Source organism: Amblyomma maculatum, chromosome 2 (genome assembly GCF_055883805.1).
Source record: "Amblyomma maculatum isolate TAMU_Amacu chromosome 2, ASM5588380v1, whole genome shotgun sequence".
Lineage (NCBI taxonomy): Eukaryota > Metazoa > Arthropoda > Arachnida > Ixodida > Ixodidae > Amblyomma > Amblyomma maculatum.
In genome coordinates this window covers 18,211,876-18,233,565 of record NC_139345.1, presented here as the reverse complement: position 1 = coordinate 18,233,565, position 21,690 = coordinate 18,211,876, and the positions used below count along the sequence as shown (strand labels likewise).

The window sequence follows — 21,690 nt, the reverse complement described above, 5'->3', positions numbered from 1 at the left end:
AGCACGTAGTAAACCTCGTTTAGTCGGAATTTAAGGTGCCGCAAAATATTTGAATTATCCGAAGGTCCCAATTTGTCACAAACATCCGAAATTCTGCCAGAAATCAGCCACAACATAGAACAATTTCTGGCAAAGTCCTGGGCGGCGGTATTTAACTCAGCATGAGATGAAAACAGAGCAGCGACGTCTTCTTGTAGTTAGTAAGCGGCCTCGTCGCGTGTGAGCAGGTCCCACCATACAAACAGTGCATGTCTGGCGCGTTTGTTGTTTCGGTGCACAGGAACCGCAGAAGAACGCGAGACAAAAGCGACGGAAAAGCTTCGGCTGCTGAACGATAAGGGTGCGTCTGGAAAGAAATTAACGGCGACCAGCAAATAAATTAACTGTCGTCACCCAACAGCTGAGCAAAAGCGCACTCGGCCAGCTGGCTAGAATCCGGCCGGGACGAAGCTGAGAAATGTGAAGAAGAAAATTAGCTGTGGTTTAGTCTGCGGTTAAACCTGGCGTTCAGTTCAGTTCAGGCGTTCAGTCGTGTCCGACTCTTCGTGACCCTATGGACCATGTCACGCCACGCTTTCCGGTCTCTCACTATCTTCTTAACATCACATAGCTTCATCTGCAATGCCTCGAGAATGCCATCTAACCATCGCGTTCGCTGCCTACCCTTTCTCCGGCGACCCTCAACCTTTCCCAACATCAAATCTTTCTCCAGCGACTCCTCTCTTCTCATCAGATGACCAAAGTAGCTGAGCTTTAACTTTAGAATTTGACCCTCCAATGAGCAGTCATGGTTTATGGTCGACAATATCGACTGATTTGATCTTCTGGCAGTCCAAGGAACTCTTAAGAGTCTTCGCCAGCACCACAATTCAAACGCGTCAATTCTTCGGCGGTCAGCCTTTTTCACAGTCCAACTCTCGCATCCATACATCACAACTGGAAAGACCATAGCACGGACACCCACCTGGCGTTACGCGAGAGCTATCTGCATGGCTACGCTTAGGTTCAGCTTGAAAGTAAAGACGTGGCTTTTGAACTTAGTAGTTTGTTCTATGGCTTCAGCTTTATGCAATAGGGAGCACTTTTGACCACTTACGTGCGATGAAGCGAAAGACTATCGCGCGGTGATCCGAAGCCGTCCACTACGGCACCTCTTTCTCTCTGTTTTCACTCCCACCTTCTCGATGGCGCGATAATTAACGTAAACTACCAGCCAACATAGTATAAAGCCGGCCGCTTTAATCGAGCCGTATATGAACGTGCCTGCGTTGCCTAGGGATAACGTGAATGCAAATGTTTTGGCAGGCTGATTGTGATATCAACCTCCCATATGAAAGGAGAGGCCCGAGTTGGCAGCCCCTGCCAAAAGTAATGTCAGGAAGTCCTACGTCCAGTTAGTGTTCGGTCATGTCAACTGGCAGCTATCGCCTCCCACGACCTCCTCCTCTTCTTCTAGCGGTTGCTAGGCAACGGCTCAAGACAAGTGCGACCGCGGCCAAGGTGCGACCACGAAGAAAGCGATCACGGCGAAATGGCGAAGTGGCTGGCCTAGTGTAGCTCTCGCTACAAAAGTACGCGGCAGCATTACTTTCCTGCGGCGGGGAACTCTGAACGCTGAAACGCTTACTGCTGCTTAATGGCGTGTCATAAAGGAGTGCGGGCAAGACTGAAATTAGACGATTGCTAAGGAAGCCGATAGAATGGACCAAAAGCGCACGCATTGACGAGTGGCTGGTGCCAGATACTTGTGCGCGGGCGCAGATCACGACCACACCGGCAGTCCGAATCGTCCGCGTTTCATGCGAATTAATGGGGGTCACATTAAATGCGCGACTCTGCTGATCTCGCAGTGGACATACGCGTCCTGCCTTTGCAAAGAAAAGCCAAGTACATCATAGAAAGGAAAAAAGAAAGTGAGAGTACGGAACAAAATTTTAGTCGTGGACAGCTCTAAATGTAAGGCAGTTTTTAAGCGGCCTAATAAGCATATCTCGCTGCTCGTGGTATCTGCTCTAGCTTCAGCGGCAGCAGCATGCGATTGCGAACACCTCCTTTAGGGAGACTACACCGCCGACATCGATTTCCAGGCTAGGCGGATCCTTTCGAGTGCAAAACTGTTTGCAAGGGTGCGCGTAGACGACATGAATGGACTTATAAAGAAGGCAAGGCGAACGCCGAACGAAAAGAATAAACGAGAAATGTCAAGATGCGCGGACGGCGAGGCTGATATCGCGTTTCATCACATCAAGCATGACTCAGCGCTGCTCCAGTGACGGAAACGTGCGCGACGGCCAGGAATTCTGGCGGGGAACCGAGCTTCGCACACCATCCCATCGTCCAGACGACTTCCCGAGACAAAACCTAGTGCAATGCGATAAGGATCTCGTGTAAAAGGCCGTCTACCTCCTAATTCGGAGATTTAATTGGTTGCTTGATTGCAATTGAGATGAATGATTACCAAACTCCGCCGCACACAAGCACCATCACATAAGTCCAGTCATTGACAAGAGTGTTCAACTCGCAAGTCTCACCATGAAGTCGTGTGGCCAGGGTCAGTTCCTTAAGTGAGAAATGTTTAGATAAAACTATGCTGAGCCCCATTTCTTTTTCCGGGAAAAAGTCCAATTAGTACGTGGTTCGAGCGTGACCTCCGTACCAAGATTGACCCATAAATCTGCTCGTGCACGGTGAAGTATATTTACTGCATCACTGAAGTTCCACAGATGAGTAGGGGTGACAACGAGGGATATGCTCATACTCTCCGGAAATTAAAAGCTTCAGCAGTGCTGTTCAAAGTGCGTGTATGAACCCTGCGGGCCAGATGATTTCGATGAAGGTTCGCATGTATGTTTGTAAGCAGTTACTTTATTGTCTGATAGAGAAAAAAAAAGCATATATGATGACCAGTGTGGCTCAGAAATAGATGTTACGCTGATAAAGATATCGAGGAGGGGACGTTTCTCAGTGCTCCATAAAAGGTAAGAGCCGTAAACACCCTTTGCTTCGACTGCGCTGTTCTCCCCATTCTGACTCTCAATAAAAATAAAGAATTGATCCGAGATAAAGAAAAAAAGAAGAAACTGCAAATTGCTCACTCACATTCTCACGTCGTTCAATAAACGCCTGGCCGGACGAACAGCCCGTGGCCCAGCAGCAAATGAATGACGGTACTTTTACAGAACGTACGACACGGATGCCTTCGGCTTTCCGCCTCAGCGTTCCCGAAGCAACGCGGAATGGAGTCACCGTCTTAATTCAGCCGAGTCCACGCGTTCCACTTCGCTGAGCTTAGCAGCTGCAACGATGAGAAGGCCAAGCCCATTTTGTGTCGCCTCTCGCGAGCGGCTCGTATACAGTCCAGGTAGGATACTGAAACAGCGAGGCGAAGGCGTTTTGGTGTCATCCAGCCGTGTATCCAATAACACACCAACTGATCATACGCGTAATGAAGCTGGTGGAAGAAGAGAGGAGGAAGTATCTACACGGTTACGCGAATATCGCCAACTCACACGCAGGCGCATGTATACCCAAGCGCATACACGCATCCACTTCCAACAGAGGCGTCGCGCGATCGAGGCCGATCATTATACGACTCGGGTCATGCTTGGAGTGCGCGCTCGGCGGCGGCCATTTTTAAGCTTCGTCACGGCAGCACTGCCTGACAGTGACCCGTTTCGAGAGCGCACGCAGTGGGGCGGACGCAGCCATGTGGGCCGGTCCCGTGTAGTACTACAACTACTCTCCAGGCGGAAGAAACCAAGCCGTTGCGAGGACCGGTCCACCGCGGTTATATGGAAACTCATTCGGAATCGGAACGCCGCGGCAGGAACGAATGTGTGTGTCGGAGCCCGGAGGCTAGACGCGCGTGCTCGCGCACCCTCTACGCGCTTGGGTGCTTTTATTCGTGGCGGCACGCAACGACGCGTCGCGGAGCTGGTGGAAAAGAACGGCAGTGAAATCTATTACGCGGCCCGCGCTGCTGTTGCGACACGTGCGTTTCCCAAGGTTGGCTCGCCGACGGTCACACAGTCGGGGATCGGTCGCCAAGCTTGGGCGCTTCGGGCACACGCGCTCGCTTTACGGAGAACCCTTCTTGCGAACGATAAAATGACGCTGTAAGGGTAGGGGAAGTGTACAAGTAACTGAGTTTACGGCCCTCATGTTTTTACAAGAATCGGAAGACACGTGCATACCATATACACTGCGGACACATGCATCCCGACACTCCCATCCCATGCGTGCGTGCTCATTTGGGTTGATAGCACGGAATTTCGAAAATGGTAGTCCAACATTAAAAAACGATACCACAAAACAACCCAAAACGCTAGGAGTAATAGGGCCGGACCAGTCGCATGCATATGCAACTTCGAAAACAACGAAGGGTCGATGAAAGCTCGAACCGTGACTTTGGGAGCCTGATCTGAACTGCTTCACTGGACCCGCGCTGCGGGCCTGAACTCCTCCGATAGAATAGGGCTAACTAATCGGATATGTGACCGGAAGCAGTCATCCATAAAGTGCGAGTCGACAAGTGTTTCTCCGTTGGACGGTCTAGAACCAATCCTTGAGCACATTACAATATGTAGTAAAAAATGACGCGTCTCACCCTGAGGCCTTGGTCTGCCAGGTTTGTTTAAAGGCTGATACCTCTGTCCCTTCCTGCTGAACCGACTTCACTTCTGTATACTATATGTGACAAGTTACCAGCTAAGGTTGTTCCTTGGTTATAAGAACATACATAGCAACCGGCGTTTTTTAGTTTAGAAATTCCGTGCTTTCTTTTTTCTTTTTTTTCTGCACCGCCGGATGTTTATCGACGCGTCTCGGCCTAGCTGCATGAAGGGAAATGCGTGGTTACTGTCTCACTTTGGATAGACGCCCGACCAGTTTTGATTTGATACGGATAGCACAGGTATATTGTACATGGTTCTGTATGGTGCCTGGTATGGTGCATGGTATCATTCTGTACGGTGCCTCGAAACGCCCGCTTCCCTACCGTTGAAGGCGCGCCCAACGAGGCACCCTAGCGTTCTGCGCCTTGTCCTGCCGCCTTGTTCAATGTTACTTCCCTTGTTTGTCATGTCTCCACGCGGTTTTAAGGCGAAAGCCTTTAATGGCTCATGCTGGCGTGGACAAAATGTGCCGCTTTTGCGGCATTCTGATTGGCCCAGGCGGGATGACGTCATAGAGGTCTCGACCAATCACAGAGCACCAGCACGCGAATGCGTGCCTTATACGGCCATATATCAATCAATGAGGAATTACTAATTAATGCATTGATGAAAATAATTATCATTTGATGACTAATAAGTAGCTCATTAATTAAGTATTTCATAATTAATTGGTTCGTTATTTTTTAACTAAATACCAATCAGTGTCAATTGCGTAGCAGAATGCGGCACTCAGGCTTTCGCCTTTCACTACTAAGTTTAGTCGGTAAAGACCCTCGCAATTTTATCTCCTTGACCTTAGCAACGCGGTGAGGAAAGGGATGGAAGGCACAGGAAGGTGGAGCAGAGGTGGATTTATGGGCCACTCCAGGGAGCGCGTGTAGCAGGGAGGGAGGGGGGAGGGGGAGGCAGCGCCATTTTTGAACCCTATTTTTTGGTTAAAAAAAGGAAGGGGCAGGGACACCCCTTTCTTTAAATCTGTATCCGAGGCACAGGGGGCGGCAGGATGGGCTGCTGGGAGTGATGCGCGCGTATCTGCCCATCTAGCACGCGAGTTCATAGCGAGTCAAAGCAACGGGGGGCCAGTCTTTATGCAGTAGAGTTGCACGTCCCGCTCAGCATAAAACTCGACGAGCGCTAACAGAATCCGGATTCGTCAAGAAAGGCGTAACTTCATAGCCAAGCAGTGACGAAATAAAATCTCCGTTTTTCCAGTCGTGAGCCGGGCAAGCTACACCTGCGTCAACAGGGAACTAGTGGATACAAACGCAGATCTTGTACGCGCACTTAGCTCCGCAGTGTTCACAGTAAGAGCAGAACAAGGGGTGGGACCTGCTGACGTTATTGCGGAACCCTCCTTGGGAGAACACTTAGGTTTCCCCCAACTTTTGAAATACATGTAATTACTTCTAGAGAAATGTAGAACAACAACAGCCAGTATCTACTGTTTCAAAGTGCATTTTTTTATCGAAGATTATTCCCGTCACCCGCAGCGGCTCAGGTTCGATCCCGAACGCGGTGGCCGTTTTTTACACGGAGGCGAAACGGAGTGGCGCCCGTGTGCTGTGCGATGTCAGTGCACGTAAAATAACCCCCAGGTGGTCGCAATTTCCGGAGCCCTCCGCTACGGCCTCCCTCATATCCTGAGCGGCTGAGCCGCTTCGGAACGTTAAACCATTACAAACAAAACGAAACATATTCCACAGGCGCCACGTCAACAACCAAGCTGAATTATGTAAACACTGCCGGGACAATGCGCTTTAGCTTTTGTTGGGAGTGTGCGTTCGGATCCATTTTTTTTTTTTCCACGTGACTCAGGGTTCAACGATGTGTGCGCATCACGCCGCCTTGCTGTCGCGACGCCGAAACCTCTGGGAGAGCGGAGACTGTTAAAAACGGGGCTACTATAGAGCTACTGCGGCAGGCAGCGCGGCAGTGGGCGAGGGAGGGGACACAATTGCCGGAAGGCGCAATCGGGCCAAGGTTCCAACTCTCTCTCCCCCCCCCCCCCCCTTTCACTTATATGTGTCTTTCTCAGTGCGCGCGCCCAACGCCGCGTCTCTGTTCCGGCCCGAGCAGCGCAGGGATTTGCGTGTCATAATACCGAGCTCTGCCGAGCTCTGACGCGCAATATCGGTCAGCATGCGGGAGAGAAAGGCCTGCCCGACATCCGAGGTCCACAATGAATGAAGCCCGTCGTGGCGTGGGTGCTGTACTGCCGCTCGCATTTGTGTCCACTGTAGGCAGAAAGCTCAATGACCCTTTCCTCCGTTTTTTGTTTTTGTTCTTTTTTTTTCCCCTTGGCGCTACAGATGGGAAATGAAGTGACGCACGAGTACATGTACAATGTGCTTCCGCTCTCCGTGCAGTGCGCCTCGTCGTAGTCGAGCGGCTGCTGCTGCTGCTGCCAGTCAGTCAGAGCGGCCGATTAATTCGGCCTCGCTCAGACACTGCTACGAGCCGGCCTTCCCGTTAGCTCATCTAGTAGTAAGCGGGTGTACTAGAGGCTTGCGCTGGGCCTTGCCGCTAAGGACAAAAATGCAAACATAGCCCCTTCCGTCCCCCCGACTGCGCCATTCGTTCTCCGTTGGCCGCGAAATGGTTTCCCTGCACCGGCGTCAGTGGTAAGGTTATAAATAGAAAAATTATTGTCCTTTATGAAAGTTTTCCTTGTGGATTTTCACAGATTTCATTTAGGTAATACAGGTGTTCCTTCCTATCAACGTTCCGAAACGATCAGTTTTGAAAATGTATAAATACACACTTTGCATGGGCAGGAAAAAAAAAAAAAAACAGAAACGGTCACCGTTACCTGACGTTATTTGCTTCTTTACATCACTGCAATCTGAATAGAGAATGCAACCTCATTTTATTTCCTTTCACAGGCAACTTATGAAGCCAGTCGCCGCAAGTCCTTCAGCTTTTCTTGCTAGCAAGGCCCGTAGCTCATTCCGTTCGATGACGCAGTGTTTCCGTATGGAGGTCACGCACTAAAACGTGCCGGTTTTCCAAAGAAGTGTACGACAGTGAAGCATTTTTCCTGCACCTCCAGGGTAGCAACAGCATGTAGTTGCACGTTCAGTCAGCGGTAAAAGTGATTGGAAGATCAGGCTCCTTTCACATGCAGTACGTAACCTGAGGAGAGCTGTAAAAGCACTAGGGGGCGATTGCAATCGGTTGAAGAAACCTGTCGGTTACCGGCGGTAGAAGGGGTCGAGCCCACCACCGCCCAAAGACGAGGAGGGTTCTCTATTATTTCATATTACTTTTGGGTAGCCTCAAAATAATATATGCATCCCCACGCTGTCTTTGGTTTCCGGTCGTCTCCACCGCGACGTTCTTCCCGCGTGCAGGTGTGACGCGTTATTTCGTACAAGAGGCCAGCCGTGAGCTGGTCCTTTGCTTAGAACAGCGGATCTTTAGTCAATTTTCCAGGCCTGACGATGATTGAGGGACCTGCGGCGCTATTTGTCGCACTCAAGGCGATCTGTGCATAAGTGCCGAATCAGCAGCGTGTGGCAGACCATATGATGACGAGGCACGATCGAAGTGATTTAGACACGGCCGGCCCTTCGACATGCACCAAAATTTCGGTGCACGGTTTCATTTGCGTCTAGCCGTCACTGGCATTTGTTTTTTTGTTGTTTATCCCGCAAGCATAAGAGAGTGAAGAGTTCTACTGCTCCCCTGGATTCTGTTTTTCCATAGCATTTCCTCTAACTCCCTCCTCTTCTGAATTGTCTACGCTTGAAGCATTTCGAAATGCGGCAAGACAAGGTACCAGGTACGAGTTACGTCTACTGTACGAGCCCATTAATATCGGAATGGCATGACCTGTAATATAAAGCTATAATCTATATACCGCACAGCCTGCAGAACATGTATCTGCTCCACGACGCAGCCTTCCCACATATCTGCCGCAGCTGGCGGAAGAAACTGAGCGCACGCGTCCGGCGGCTGCACACATGCGCAGCGGGATCCTGAACTGTCCGCGGGGTGACGACGCAGAGCAGCGGGATCCGCGCGATCTGCATATCGCTCGCCTCGATCGCGCGAAAGCAAAACCCGCTAACCTCGCTCTGCCCCGCCACGATAGGAAAAAAAAAAAAAAAAAATCAAACGTCTGCACAGCACCGCAGTGGAAGCGGCCGCACGAGACTTCGCGTAATCAAACCTGTCTGGACTTCTCCCGTTACATCCTTCCCGGCGCTCGTCATCGCGAGCCTTCGCTTTCTCTCGCGGTCACCTTACGGCTCGCCCGTGTCAGTGAGGGTCACCCTTCCGATACCTCCCCTCCAGCCTCGAGACGGAGTTTTTATATTAATCACTTGCAAGCAAAAAGCTTTTGTTCCGGGTGTATACATAGCCGGCGAATACAATGTGCGATGGCATTAATGACTCCTATGGGCGCGGAATTGCGACAGCGAACGAAAGAGGCAAACGCTCCACTACATAGACGGCCGCGCTTTGGTTAACCTCTTCCCGGCTTTTCCAGTTGCCCTTCTTGTGCGCCGTCTCTCCTCAGTGCGAAGGGCAGCTGAACTCGCTTGTTTCGTGCTCGACCCCCCGCGCATCTCAGCACTCGCGCGGACCCACTCGGGAACCCCGGAAGAGTGGCCCAGAAGTCCCTGGCGTTCGTTTGAGCAGGTTATTAACGATGCGCTCACAGACGCATTATAATTCGTTACAAAAGAACTACACGGCCGGATTATGTGCACAAGTGCATGAGCTGGATGTTCTTTACGACGGTAAGTAAATGCTTTGTATCAGTGTCTGTTGCGTGCCGGAGAATACAAGGACCATTTCGGGGGAGACGAAGCGCAAAAGGCGCCCGTGCCCTGTGCGATAGTGCTAAAAGCTGAAAATTCCCCAGGTGGCAGAAATTGTTCAGGAGTATTCCACTCCGGTACCGCTTCATCGTTTTCTATCACTCCCTCCTCCATCCCTCCAGTCGAGGCGCTGTTGAGGTACCCGCCGAGGCGTGAGGCAGTTACTGCGCCCTCTCCTTTTCTCATAACCAGCGTTCAATTTACGTAAAGCGAAAGAAACAAATTTAAAAAAATGTATGCTACACCTAGTAGGCAGCACCGATGTGTACTTACGACTGAAATCACTGGGAGAGCCGTTTGCCAACTTCATCGGTCATATGAACATTGTTACTATCACCGCTTATCTTCCCACTTAGAGCTTTGAATAAAACGATCGGTCAAGCCTCGTCCCACAGCGCTGGAGGTGCTGAGTATCGATGCCAGTATACGCCCGAAGCTACTCGTTTTCGCCTTGCCGGGGCATATGGGTATAAAATATCTTGTTTTCCGATCGGCGGTCTTGGGCATATTAAAAGCTGTAGACTCCATCAAGCTCTCCTAACGTAACTATCGAAGTGTCTCGCGGGCTTGTTTTCGTTTGCCAACGTCATCAGTCATTTGTTAAGGCACTGTTGCCAGCTCCAAATGCACCGTCATACCTTGGTTCGTGCAGCGCAGTTACAAAACAGCACTGCCAGTCAAGGACAGCCACGATAGCTTCAACCAAGGCGTATGCCAGATCCAAACCGAACAGCAATGTAGGATTCCACCAGAGTCGGCGACATATACTACAGTCCTGGAGTTTCCGTCGAGCGTAGAGACGTTAACAAGAACCTACTCCGTACGTGGACACGTATATTTGCCTTTAACTTTGACGGAATATCACGTTAGTTTGTAGCAGGCGACATTGCGCCTGAGAGCAAGACCCGGCCATATACACTTCGTGCCGGCTTTTCTCTGGCCTCACTCGCCGTCGGCCAGAGTGCTACGCCCAAGAGCTACGATACGAGCGTGGATGGCGTGCGCACTTTCGAGTTGCGAAAGAAGACTGTTTTCGCGTGATTCACACATGGCCGGCGATAAAAAGGAAACGCCAAGTGGGAGGGCGCCAGCGTTGTGAGAGAATGAAAAAAGAAAGAGGAGGCGTGCAGGCCCCGGAGTGGAAACAAAGATATATCAAGGAGCGAAGAAAAATAGAAGGTCCAGCAGGTCCAGGGCAGGAAAGCTAAATAAGGCTGACTTTCCGGCCGAGACAAACTTTCCTCCGCTGGAGCTGCCTCCGTTGAGTCGAGCGCGTTGCCTGCCTGCGTATCTTGCGCAATCGCCACCACCCTACGTCTTCTTAATCCATTATGCGCGTGATGCGACGGCAGCCGTTTTGCTCTATACCAGGCAGGCAGGCAGGCAGGCAGGCAGGCAGGCAGGCAGGCAGGCAGGCAGGCAGGCAGGCAGCCTTCTCGGTACTCCGAACCGACCCCTGGCGACGATGCATGTGTCCTCATCTCTACCGCTGCTTTATTCACCTTCTTTTTCGCTTTGCACTGGTTTTTAGGAAAGGATATTGCTGAAACAGTGTCGAAATAAAGGAGACCTGCGGTGTTCATACGAAGAGGCATTAAACTTTCTCTATGGGCTGCGTGAATGAGCCATCTATGAACGACCCGCTCATATACGTGTATTTCAGAGGAAATGAAGTAACGTACGAGCATAGCACACGTCAGAACCTGACATATCTCTCCAATTAGCAAGACTGACAACAATAAATGGCAACAGAACACGTCACGGTCCTGAGCTTCATTATGTATTTTCTTTTTTCTTCCCTCTTTACAGTAAGAGCAACAGGAAATCGAGGCGCCGAAGTGCGATAGTGAGAACACTAGTGTTTTGAAGTCGACAGTGATTCGAGTCGCTTCGATTCTAGCGGACGCACGGACATCTAGAAAGTGCCTAGCTTTGAATACAGTAATGCATGGCTTGGTTCTGCTCGCTTCAGACGCTTTTGTGACTAGCTTCTGAAGCGGCTCGTTATTTCGTCTCATATTAGTAAATGCACAGTCATCAAACGCTCTCAAAAGCGACTCTTCCTGGGACATCTTAAATCCCGCGACCGCCTCCCGCCATGCAGTCCACTAAGGACCTTGTGAAAAACGCGGAAGATTTAGCGCAGTCACGAAATGTGCTTTTTGGGCGGAAGGTCCTCTCCGCCGCCGACGAGCACGCACGCTGTCGTGACGCTGGGGCTATGGCGACCCGGCCTTCACTTGGTAGCGTGCAGAGACTCCGGGTTGAAGAAGGACTGAATCTTCGAAGTTGGTAAAATATGTACAAGCAGGTTTACTGGCACTTTGAGAAAACGTATTTACAAGAATATTTACATGAAAAAGAAGGGTACATCAGCAAAATGGAAAGCGTTAAGAGTTCATAGCGAGAAGCGACTGGATGAGCCGTTTACCCAGGGCTCAGAGCGACATTTCGTGCTCTGCAGCGTCCTTAAAAACCCCCTATGTCCAGCCCCTCTCTGAAGATGCTGACCAACCAAATCCAGGGCACGCCCCTCAGGTATCGGCATCCAATCGAACACATCACTGCACTGATGGTCTGAAGCACTGACTGGTCCGGCATTCATTCGTTGGGCGTGATCACTTGTTGGCGGGAAAAGCTTGGGAACGGCGAGGAGAGGAGGTACATTTCTATTCTTCAGCAAAGAAACCACAGGCTGGTTCTGACAAGGGGTTTTACTTCTCAGAAACCCGAGTGCACGTGGCGCCGCATAGGGCTCCCAACATGGTCCCTTTTCGACAATTGCAAATCTTTCCTGCATTCCCGGGAAATCACTTAATGGCCGTATGAGTCATGCTCCTTTCTTGTCCTGCACGTCAGCGGACATGTCACTCTGTCGTCTCCTTTGGATAGGAGGCATTCATCACTGGAGGATAGCACTTCTCGACTGGAAGGGTGAACAAAAGAAAGCACTTCCTGCTATTTCCCGCAGGGGGACGTTTCTTTGTGTTTTTCCAGACGTTCTCTTGACAGGGCCAATTTGGCATTTGCAGGTTGTCCACAAAGCAAAACATGCTTACAAAACAGGATTCCTGGAAACAGGCTCACTTAGAGCCAATGGACCATCACCACATATTCACAAAACTTTTCCATGCCCACAGGCGAACAATAGAGCGCGCAAATGCGGATGCTTGGTCGTAACAGCCTCCTCCCCCGCCAGAAGAGACTCGGAGGGCAGCAGCCGCAGCTGCTGCATGAAGAGACGACTTAATGGCCTGCACGTGAACGCTTGAAGCTCGCTGTTGCATGTCGCGTTGTCTTGATTGTTGTAGGCCAAATTGCTTGAGCTATCTGAAACTCAACCACCTGTCGAAGCAAGCACTCGGCTCCCGTCTGAAGAGACCAGGTCAAAAGAAAACTGCCATTGTTGTTCGAGAAAAGCCCACTCTCAAGACGTTCAGGACCCACGTATGCCTCGAAAACCAAACGTGCTGCTTTACATAGTCATCTATATTCAAGCGCACGAAAAAAAAAAAAAAACCTGATTATCAATTTGGATACATGGTGAGGAACATCTCGGACCGCTTAGAAAGAGCGGCTAAGCGCGGTCCGCATTCCCATTTAACTTCCCTTTTTGTATCTTATTTCAAAATTGTACTGCTGTAAAATCAAGCTCCACCTAAGAAGGCGACTGTTCTTCGATGTCGCAGTTTGCAGCCAAAGCCAGGGGACAATGGTCCCGTCTCTACGGTGAATTTGGCCCCTCCAAGATAGCACTGCAATTTTTGAATGGCCCATACAATGCAAGCGCATTCCTTCTCTGACGCGCAATAAGCCCTCTCTCTAGAACTCAGTTTTCTGCTCAAGTAGAGCACGGGGTGCTCATTACCGTCGTCATCTCTCTGGCAGAGAACAGCACCTAACCCTCGATCACTGGCATCACACTGGACCGTGAATTCTCGGCCATAGTCTGGAGCTCGCAATACCGGACGCTAATCAGCACAGCCTTCAGGTTTACGAAGGAGGCTTCCTTTTTGTTCGTCCCAGACTACATTTGTCGGTTCTGTCTTGCGGAGAGCGTCGGTCAGAGGGCTAGCCAAAGCTGAATAGTTAGGGATGTAGTGATTGTAGTACCCAGTCAGACCCAGGAATGCTCGAATTTCCGTCTTCGTGCTCGGCCGCGGGTAGTCTGCTACCGCAGAAATCTTAATCTCGCTGGGTTTCCTGAAACCTTGACCTACATTGTGACCCAAGTAGTCCACGGTCGCCCTTGCCAGGCAACATTTCTCGGCCTTTACGGTTAGTCCAGCTTGACGCAAAAGGCTCAGTACAGCTCTTAGAGGTACCATATGGTCCGCCCATGAGTCGGAAAAAACCGCAATGTCGTCTAAATAAGGCACCGCGAATGTTTCACACCCCTTTAAAACCCTATCCATGAGTCGGGAAAAACAAAATGGAGCATTTTTGAGCCCGAAACTCATCATTGTTGGCTGGTAGCTGCCCGTCGGAGTGACGAAAGCCGCGTATCTGCTGGCGCGTTCAGTGAGCGGTACTTGCCAGTATCCTCGAGTAAGGTCCAGCGTAGTCACATATGCCGCTCTACTGACCTGTTCTACTCTCTCCTCAATATTCGGAATAGGATACACTTGATCCCTGGTGAGAGAATTTAGCTTTCGGTAGTCTACCACAGGCCTAGGGTCTTTACCTGGAGCTTCTACTAAGATCATAGGCGAAGCATAATCGCTTTCCGAGGGTTTTATTACTCCCAATTCCAGCATGCGAGTTACTTCCCTATCCAGAATTTCTCTTTGCCTTGGAGAAAATCGGTAGCACCTTGATCGCACTGGCACGTCTGAAGTCAGCTCAATATCGTGCTCAGTCAAATCAGTTCTGCCTGGCCTGTCCACGAAGCAGGCCTCAAACTCTGTTATTATCTCGCCCAGATCGGACAGCTGGGATTTCTTTAGTTCTCCTCTCTGCTCCGTCTTTTTGAGAAGCTCCTGAGCGTTGCTTCCTTTTCCGCTGAGGCAAATCAAGTTGTCCCCCATCTCCTCGGGAAGGTTTAACGTTAGATTTACCATGGTTTCCCTCTGCTCATAAGGCTTCATAAGATTGCAATGATAAATGCGCACTGCTTCACGCCTATCGGGGATTTTCACTGCGTAGTTAGTGTCAGAAAGCTCTACAACGACTTTAGCAGGTCCTTCCCACTGTACTTCGAGCTTATTCTTGGGATCATTGGCTTGCTCCATAGCTAAGTCCTCTCGGTTTCCACTTAGAAGTCTCGTGAGATTACTAGACACCGGCGGCAAGAGGTTACTCTCTAGAACGTCCTCATTCCGTGTCTTATCAAGCTCACTTTCTAGTTGACTTATCTGAGATGCCTCGCTCTCAAAGTTTTCTGACCTGCTATCTTCCGCATTTACCACTGTTTTAACTGCCGTTTCCTCCGCTGTGGATTTTTCTGGAATGAGCAGTGTAGCTAGTTCTCGCGCCTTTGAACGTGTTAAGGCTTGCACAACTCTGTCTCCGAAAAGGATGCCCCTCTTTCGCAGCAGCATGTCCGATTTGTTGGAGAACAAATACGGATGGCACTTAGGAAGCTTTCCTGAAACGGCAGCCTCGGTTGTTAATTCGCCGAAAGGGCCCTCGATGACCACGTTCGCGATCGGCAAGCACACACTCTGTTCCTCAACTACCTGTCGGATCCATGCACACTGTCCTGTATAGTCGGAAGGCGATACATACGCCGGATGGACAACATCCATCGTTGCGGCCGAATCGCGCAGTACCTTGCAAGGCTTCCCGTTGACTACTAGGTCATGCAGGTAGGGTTCTAAAAGCTGCATATTTTCATCGCAGTCCCTGACATACGAGAAAGCAATCTTTTCTTTCCGGCAGTTGACGGCAATGTGACCCTGCTCATTACACCTAAAGCATGTGAGCGGCTTCCTAGCCTCAAGCTTATTCTTTGTGTTCTGCACGTTGGTCACTTCCCCACTTTTCTCACTGCCGTCCTTTCTAGGGAATTTGCCTGAAGAAACCTTCATTTCTTCGTTTCCAACTCTAGCAAAGTGCCTTTCCTGACGGTTTTTCATACTGAACTTGGGATTGCGGGGCCTATCCACTGCTGGGTTGCTGAATTGTCGGCGCGAAGCATACTCCTCAATAAGTTCGGCAGCTTCAGTTGCCGACTTAATTTCGCCTCGGTCCTGTAACCAATTTCTTTCTTTTTCTGGGAGGCAGTTATAAAACTGCTCCAAAAGAATTTGCTCGACTACAGCGTCCCTATCACTGTAGGAATCTGTGCTCTTTAGCCACTCGCCCAAATTAACTCTTAAATTGTACAGGAATTCAGGGTAACTCTCGTCCCTGGACTTAGTAGCTTTCCGAAAACGTTGTCTGAACGCCTCGGCGCTAAGCCTATACTTTCTCAGAAGGCAAGCTTTGACCTTCTCGTAGTTGTCCGCGTCCTCCTTGCTTAGCCGCGCGACAACCTCCGCTGCCTCGCAGGGCAGAACCGTCAATAATCTCTGAGACCAAGTGTCTCGCTGGAAGGACAGTTTTTCGCAGGTTCGCTCAAAGTTAGCCAGATACAGACCGATATCCCCTGATATCACATATGGCTGCATGTACTTTGACATCTTGAAATCTGCCTCCTTGTTGAGAAGAGGTACCGCTAGCTGGGGACAATTGCCCGACCTCTTGCTCAACTCTAGTTCTAATTTCCGGAGCTCAATTTCTTGGTCCAGCTTTTTTGCTTCTCTTTCACGCTTCTTTTCCTCTTTTTCCCACTCACGTTCGCGCTCCCTTTCCTCTTTTTCCCTCTCAAGTTCACGCTCACGCCTCTTTTCCTCTTTTTCCCGCTCTTTCTGCTCTTTTTCCCGCTCCTTCTGCTGTCTGAGCTGTTCCTTTTTTTGACCGATGAGGTTCCATGCTTCACTGAGCTCCTCATCATCGGCTCCCAAATCTGTGATTGCCTTTATAATCAAAGGTTTTCGTGCCAAACCACTTGTATCAATTCCCAATTCCTCACACAATTGCAACAGTTCCGGTTTCTGCAGCTTTTGTAGGTCCATGATCGCTCCGAGTGTCGGCTACTTCCAAAACAACTGTGCAAACTACCAACCTAAAGGCGTTTCCACACTCTCTTTACCAGTTCTAAAATCTAACCCTGTTCTAGAACCTGGTCCACATCAGAAGAAAAGCCAAGCACTCACCCACACATGCGATCGATGTTCCGAGCTGCCCTCTTGGCCGATTGTTGCTCCTGCTTGTTGCTTGAGATGCCACCTCCGATCACAAGGTGTTGTGGTGGTAGATTCAGATCCACCTCCAATCACCAGATGTTGTGGCTTGTAGATTCAGATCCCAACGCTGGTCACCAGTCGTTGTGCTTGCAGATTCAGATCCCACCGCTGATCACCAGTGTTGGGGCTTTACCCCACCGCTGCCACCAGTTGTCGTGACGCTGGGGCTATGGCGACCCGGCCTTCACTTGGTAGCGTGCAGAGACTCCGGGTTGAAGAAGGACTGAATCTTCGAAGTTGGTAAAATATGTACAAGCAGGTTTACTGGCACTTTGAGAAAACGTATTTACAAGAATATTTACATGAAAAAGAAGGGTACATCAGCAAAATGGCAAGCGTTAAGAGTTCATAGCGAGAAGCGACTGGATGAGCCGTTTACCCAGGGCTCAGAGCGACATTTCGTGCTCTGCAGCGTCCTTAAAAACCCCCTATGTCCAGCCCCTCTCTGAAGATGCTGACCAACCAAATCCAGGGCACGCCCCTCAGGTATCGGCATCCAATCGAACACATCACTGCACTGATGGTCTGAAGCACTGACTGGTCCGGCATTCATTCGTTGGGCGTGATCACTTGTTGGCGGGAAAAGCTTGGGAACGGCGAGGAGAGGAGGTACATTTCTATTCTTCAGCAAAGAAACCACAGGCTGGTTCTGACAAGGGGTTTTACTTCTCAGAAACCCGAGTGCACGTGGCGCCGCATAGGGCTCCCAACATGGTCCCTTTTCGACAATTGCAAATCTTTCCTGCATTCCCGGGAAATCACTTAATGGCCGTATGAGTCATGCTCCTTTCTTGTCCTGCACGTCAGCGGACATGTCACTCTGTCGTCTCCTTTGGATAGGAGGCATTCATCACTGGAGGATAGCACTTCTCGACTGGAAGGGTGAACAAAAGAAAGCACTTCCTGCTATTTCCCGCAGGGGGACGTTTCTTTGTGTTTTTCCAGACGTTCTCTTGACAGGGCCAATTTGGCATTTGCAGGTTGTCCACAAAGCAAAACATGCTTACAAAACAGGATTCCTGGAAACAGGCTCACTTAGAGCCAATGGACCATCACCACATATTCACAAAACTTTTCCATGCCCACAGGCGAACAATAGAGCGCGCAAATGCGGATGCTTGGTCGTAACAACGCTCTTTCCGTGCCGTCCGTTAAACTAGCAGCTGTCAAGGGCGGCGCGGATGAATGGACATCTTTTCTTGGCGAATTGGTCGCCGCCACGTATAGGCCATCGCTCGGCGGACAGAAAGATCAAGCTGTTCGAGCTATGACGGACAAAAGCGCCTTCAGGAGGAACAATGAAATGAGAGGGCTGCGTTGTATTTTCAACGAGGGTGTGTATGCTAGGAAGGCTGCTGCAGTTTAGTTTATTCAGGGAGGGGCTATATTCCTATAGGTTTAGAACGGTTAGGACAGAGACAGTTTAGGAAACGGCACCGTATTTTGCTGCACCGCCGTAAGCCGTACGAACAACGACCCGTGTTTTCGTTTCGTATTCTGAAGACACACTCCAGTGTTTTCGTGCCGTCTGCGGACTTGGAAGGAGAGAGGGAAAAAAAGACGAGCAACAGAAAGAAAATAATGCCGCGGTCAAACCTTACTGGGTCAGAATGGAAAATGGTTTAAGGCATTAAACGTACCAAAACAACTCAGGCTATCAGAGACGCCGTAGTGGAGGGCTCCGGAGATTTCGACCACCTGGGGTTCTTTAACGTGCACTGACATCGCACAGCACATGGGCGCCTTGCTTTTCGCCTCAATCGAAAAGCGGCCACCGCGGCCGGGAGAACATCATTCCGCTTATTCGGGCTTCCGCGGCGGAGCTCAAAATGGTTAGCCCCCTCCCCCGTCCATACAGACACATATATCGCAGGGCCGTAAGCCATTCCTGACACGGCCCTCGACAACCGACGGTGAAGGGTACCAGGAAAGAGAGAAACGGCTGTTCATGTGCATGTTGCGACGCCGCCGCAACCTCTTTCTCCGGTAGATGGTACTACGAACATCCGTAAGCAGTTTCACTAAATATGTGCAGCAAGTTCAGAGAGAGTCCGTGCAGTATAGCCAGCTAATCTGGCTACTCGAACCATAGAAGTTCTCTGCACGCTGGAAAGGCTAACCATCAGTATCCGCTTCCTAATTGGATGCTGAGCTCTGCTGACAGCTGCTGCGATCGGCCAGTGCACTGTCGCAATTCCGAACCGCACGCAGAATTGCTGCAGACAGCTCGTTTGGCCGGTGCCAGCTCCTACGCGGCGCTGCCCAGTGCTATCGCAATGTTTCTTTCCTAGGAGTGCGGCTTCCTTTGCCGCAGCCCCTGGCTAAATGGTGCCCGACGCCGTCGGCACCTAACCCGGATATTTACCATGCCCTATACGACTGCTTCTTCCTCCAGTTGCCGCTGAGCTTATACGAGCGTGACCCGGCGGCAGTCGTCTCTGGCCAGAAACCGCGCGGTAGTACAAGCTGGGCGGGCGCCCGCGTAAGCTCGCGTAATATATAACGGATGAGAAAGAAGGAGGCGAGGAAGAAGGTAGGCGAAGAAAAGAAACGGCGTACAAGCCCTTGCGCAACCGACGAGTACGAATGGCGCGCGCAGTATACGAAACTGGAACATGCCCCTCCGTCTGTTGGAGCAACAACCACTTCCATCACTTCCCTCAAAGTATAAGCGGAGATATATTAGTGAAGGAAATGAAAAAAAAAAAAAAAAGTAAAGGAACGCCAGGAAGCCGAAACGTGCGCCCTGAGCCGAATCTGCTCTTTTTCTTCCTTTCTTTCTTTCATGCAAGGCCGTGGGACGCGGGCAACCACCGAGCGGAATGGAGGCGAAGCTCTACTATACTTTCCAATGACCCATTGTGCATTTCTTTTTCGCGCCCTTCTCAAAAATCGTCCAGTGACCCGGTGTGGAGACGATCACTGCTCTTGCCGGCCGCGGAACTGACTACCGCACCCCGGTCAAGGCGGTGATTTTAGCGCGGTGACGTTATATCTGTCCTTATCGATGCTCTTTCTGACCGCGAAGGGCAGACAAGATGGATCAATATCTTATTGAAGAGCGACGGAGACTGCGTGTCGTGCTCACGGCCTTCCGCACTGAGCTGTCGCATCAACAAAGCTAGGGCTGCGGCGGACCGTGGCATAAGGCCGACCTTATAGAATAACGGGCAACTTGTGGGGTACGTGTTATAAGCATCTAATGGCTGCGTCACGAGTTGTGTCGCTCTTTTCCCTCCCAGTAAAAACAAAGGACAATAACAGAGCTAAGAGTTTCTCGCACCTCTGTCTGCCCACTTGCAGCGAATTCGATCACATCAAAAATGCGGCTTAAGTGTATGTTCGGGGGCACGTGCTTGGTGTTCGAGCGCGCCATCTATTACATGATATAAATCCAAAAATAAAAGGAGGAACAAGAAAAAAACAAATCGTCACGGCATGCTCGTGTCACATCTTCCTATATAGGTATCCAACTTGACTGTTTTTAAAAGCAAGATTGCGTAACCTTCCCGAGCAGTGACTCAAAGACCATGTACGCCTTGTTCCAGCCCCTGGCTATTCTCCGGCCAACGAGTTCAGCTACTCGGCCAGTTCACTGAAATAAAGATATCGTGGTATTTTATTATTATTTATAAGACTGTACATCCGCAAATACATTGTGGGACGCTGCAGGTGTCGACAGAGACAAATTGTCTCCAATCGCTAACCGATACAGCTTCGTTGCCGCATTTATCGATAGGCGGCGTGTATAAGGGCCCCCGCGCTCTTTCCCTCCCCTTTCCTACCGGCAAGGAATACCCGCAAGGCGAGCTCATTGGCTCGCTCTACAGCCTTCACGAGCCCGGGGCGCCATGAGGTCAGTCGGGCTAACCTTAGACCTTAGCTGCGCATACTGCCGCCACGCTGTCCGGGCGGCTCCCGCGGAGAGGAGAAACACCCGGAGAACAAGTGCCCGTTTTTTTTTTTTTTTTTTTTCCTTTTTTTTTTTTTTTTTCTTGTGCTCGTTTTCTCTACCGGCGCAGACAGCGGCGCGCTTTGGCGCCGATAACAGGAGCAGTAAAAAGCCGCAAACGACCGCGACTTGCTCGCTACTTCTTACGAGGTGTATTGCGTTGCATGGCCTCCGGCTCGCTGACCCGATGCGGACGCATATGAGACTTTCCGCGGGCTATCTCTTCCTTAGTCTCGGGAAACTGTGCTATAATACCCACGTCCACGGTATGGTGCAAACCGTGCTGGGTGCTTTTAAAACATGTTCATCCAGTTCTTGCGCTGATCGATCACCTCGTGCTACGTACGGGGTGCGCTGCTTCCAACGAGCATGCTTTGCATGTACGATTCATTTCATATGATATCCAGGCCGATTTATAACGACATTTCAACGAAACGCTTCACCAGCTTTCACGACGGGACGTAGCAGCTCAGAAGGGGCCCGAGCTTAATGAATTTTCGTGCATAAGCAGCGTGCCTGAAAAAAAAAAACAAACAAACGAAAAAAACAGAAGCAGGTTGCTTCAAGAAAAATCGAAGCATTACAATCCCGTTATCTAACACAAATTGCGCCAGAATCCAGATAGGTGTACGCCTCGTGCAGGTCAAACTCGCCTCGCACTCATTTTGTGCATTTTTCGCGATGCTTTGCAGGCAGTCCGCGATATTGCCGGCGACGAGTGGACACGAGTGCACTCGAACGGAACCACAAGGCCCCAAGCATTAATTTCAGCGATCGCGCTGCCGTAATCAGTGGATACCGTCTACATCTCTAATGAAAAACGAGGACAGTTCGGCGTTTCGTAAGATTGGTCCCAAAGAGCAACCTTGAAGATTGGAGTCAAAGATCGACCCACGCGGAACTACACAGCTGTCGATTACCATTTGCCACGATACTGCTTCTCAAAGAAA

General features: G+C 50.4%; 1 protein-coding gene across 7 annotated transcripts in view; it reads right to left on the bottom strand.

Moving 5' to 3' along the window:
* Positions 1-21,690, bottom strand: part of LOC146198079 (uncharacterized) — a 140,633-nt gene that overhangs the window by 11,857 nt on the left and 107,086 nt on the right. Inside the window, exon 1 of one of the 7 annotated variants that reach the window (XM_084593393.1) lies at positions 3,100-3,398. The exons of the other annotated variants lie outside the window; for them this stretch is intronic. The gene's annotated coding sequence lies outside the window, so the exon portion shown is untranslated. Of the gene's footprint in view, positions 1-3,099; positions 3,399-21,690 lie in introns of those variants that run through there. 7 annotated transcript variants of the gene reach the window in all.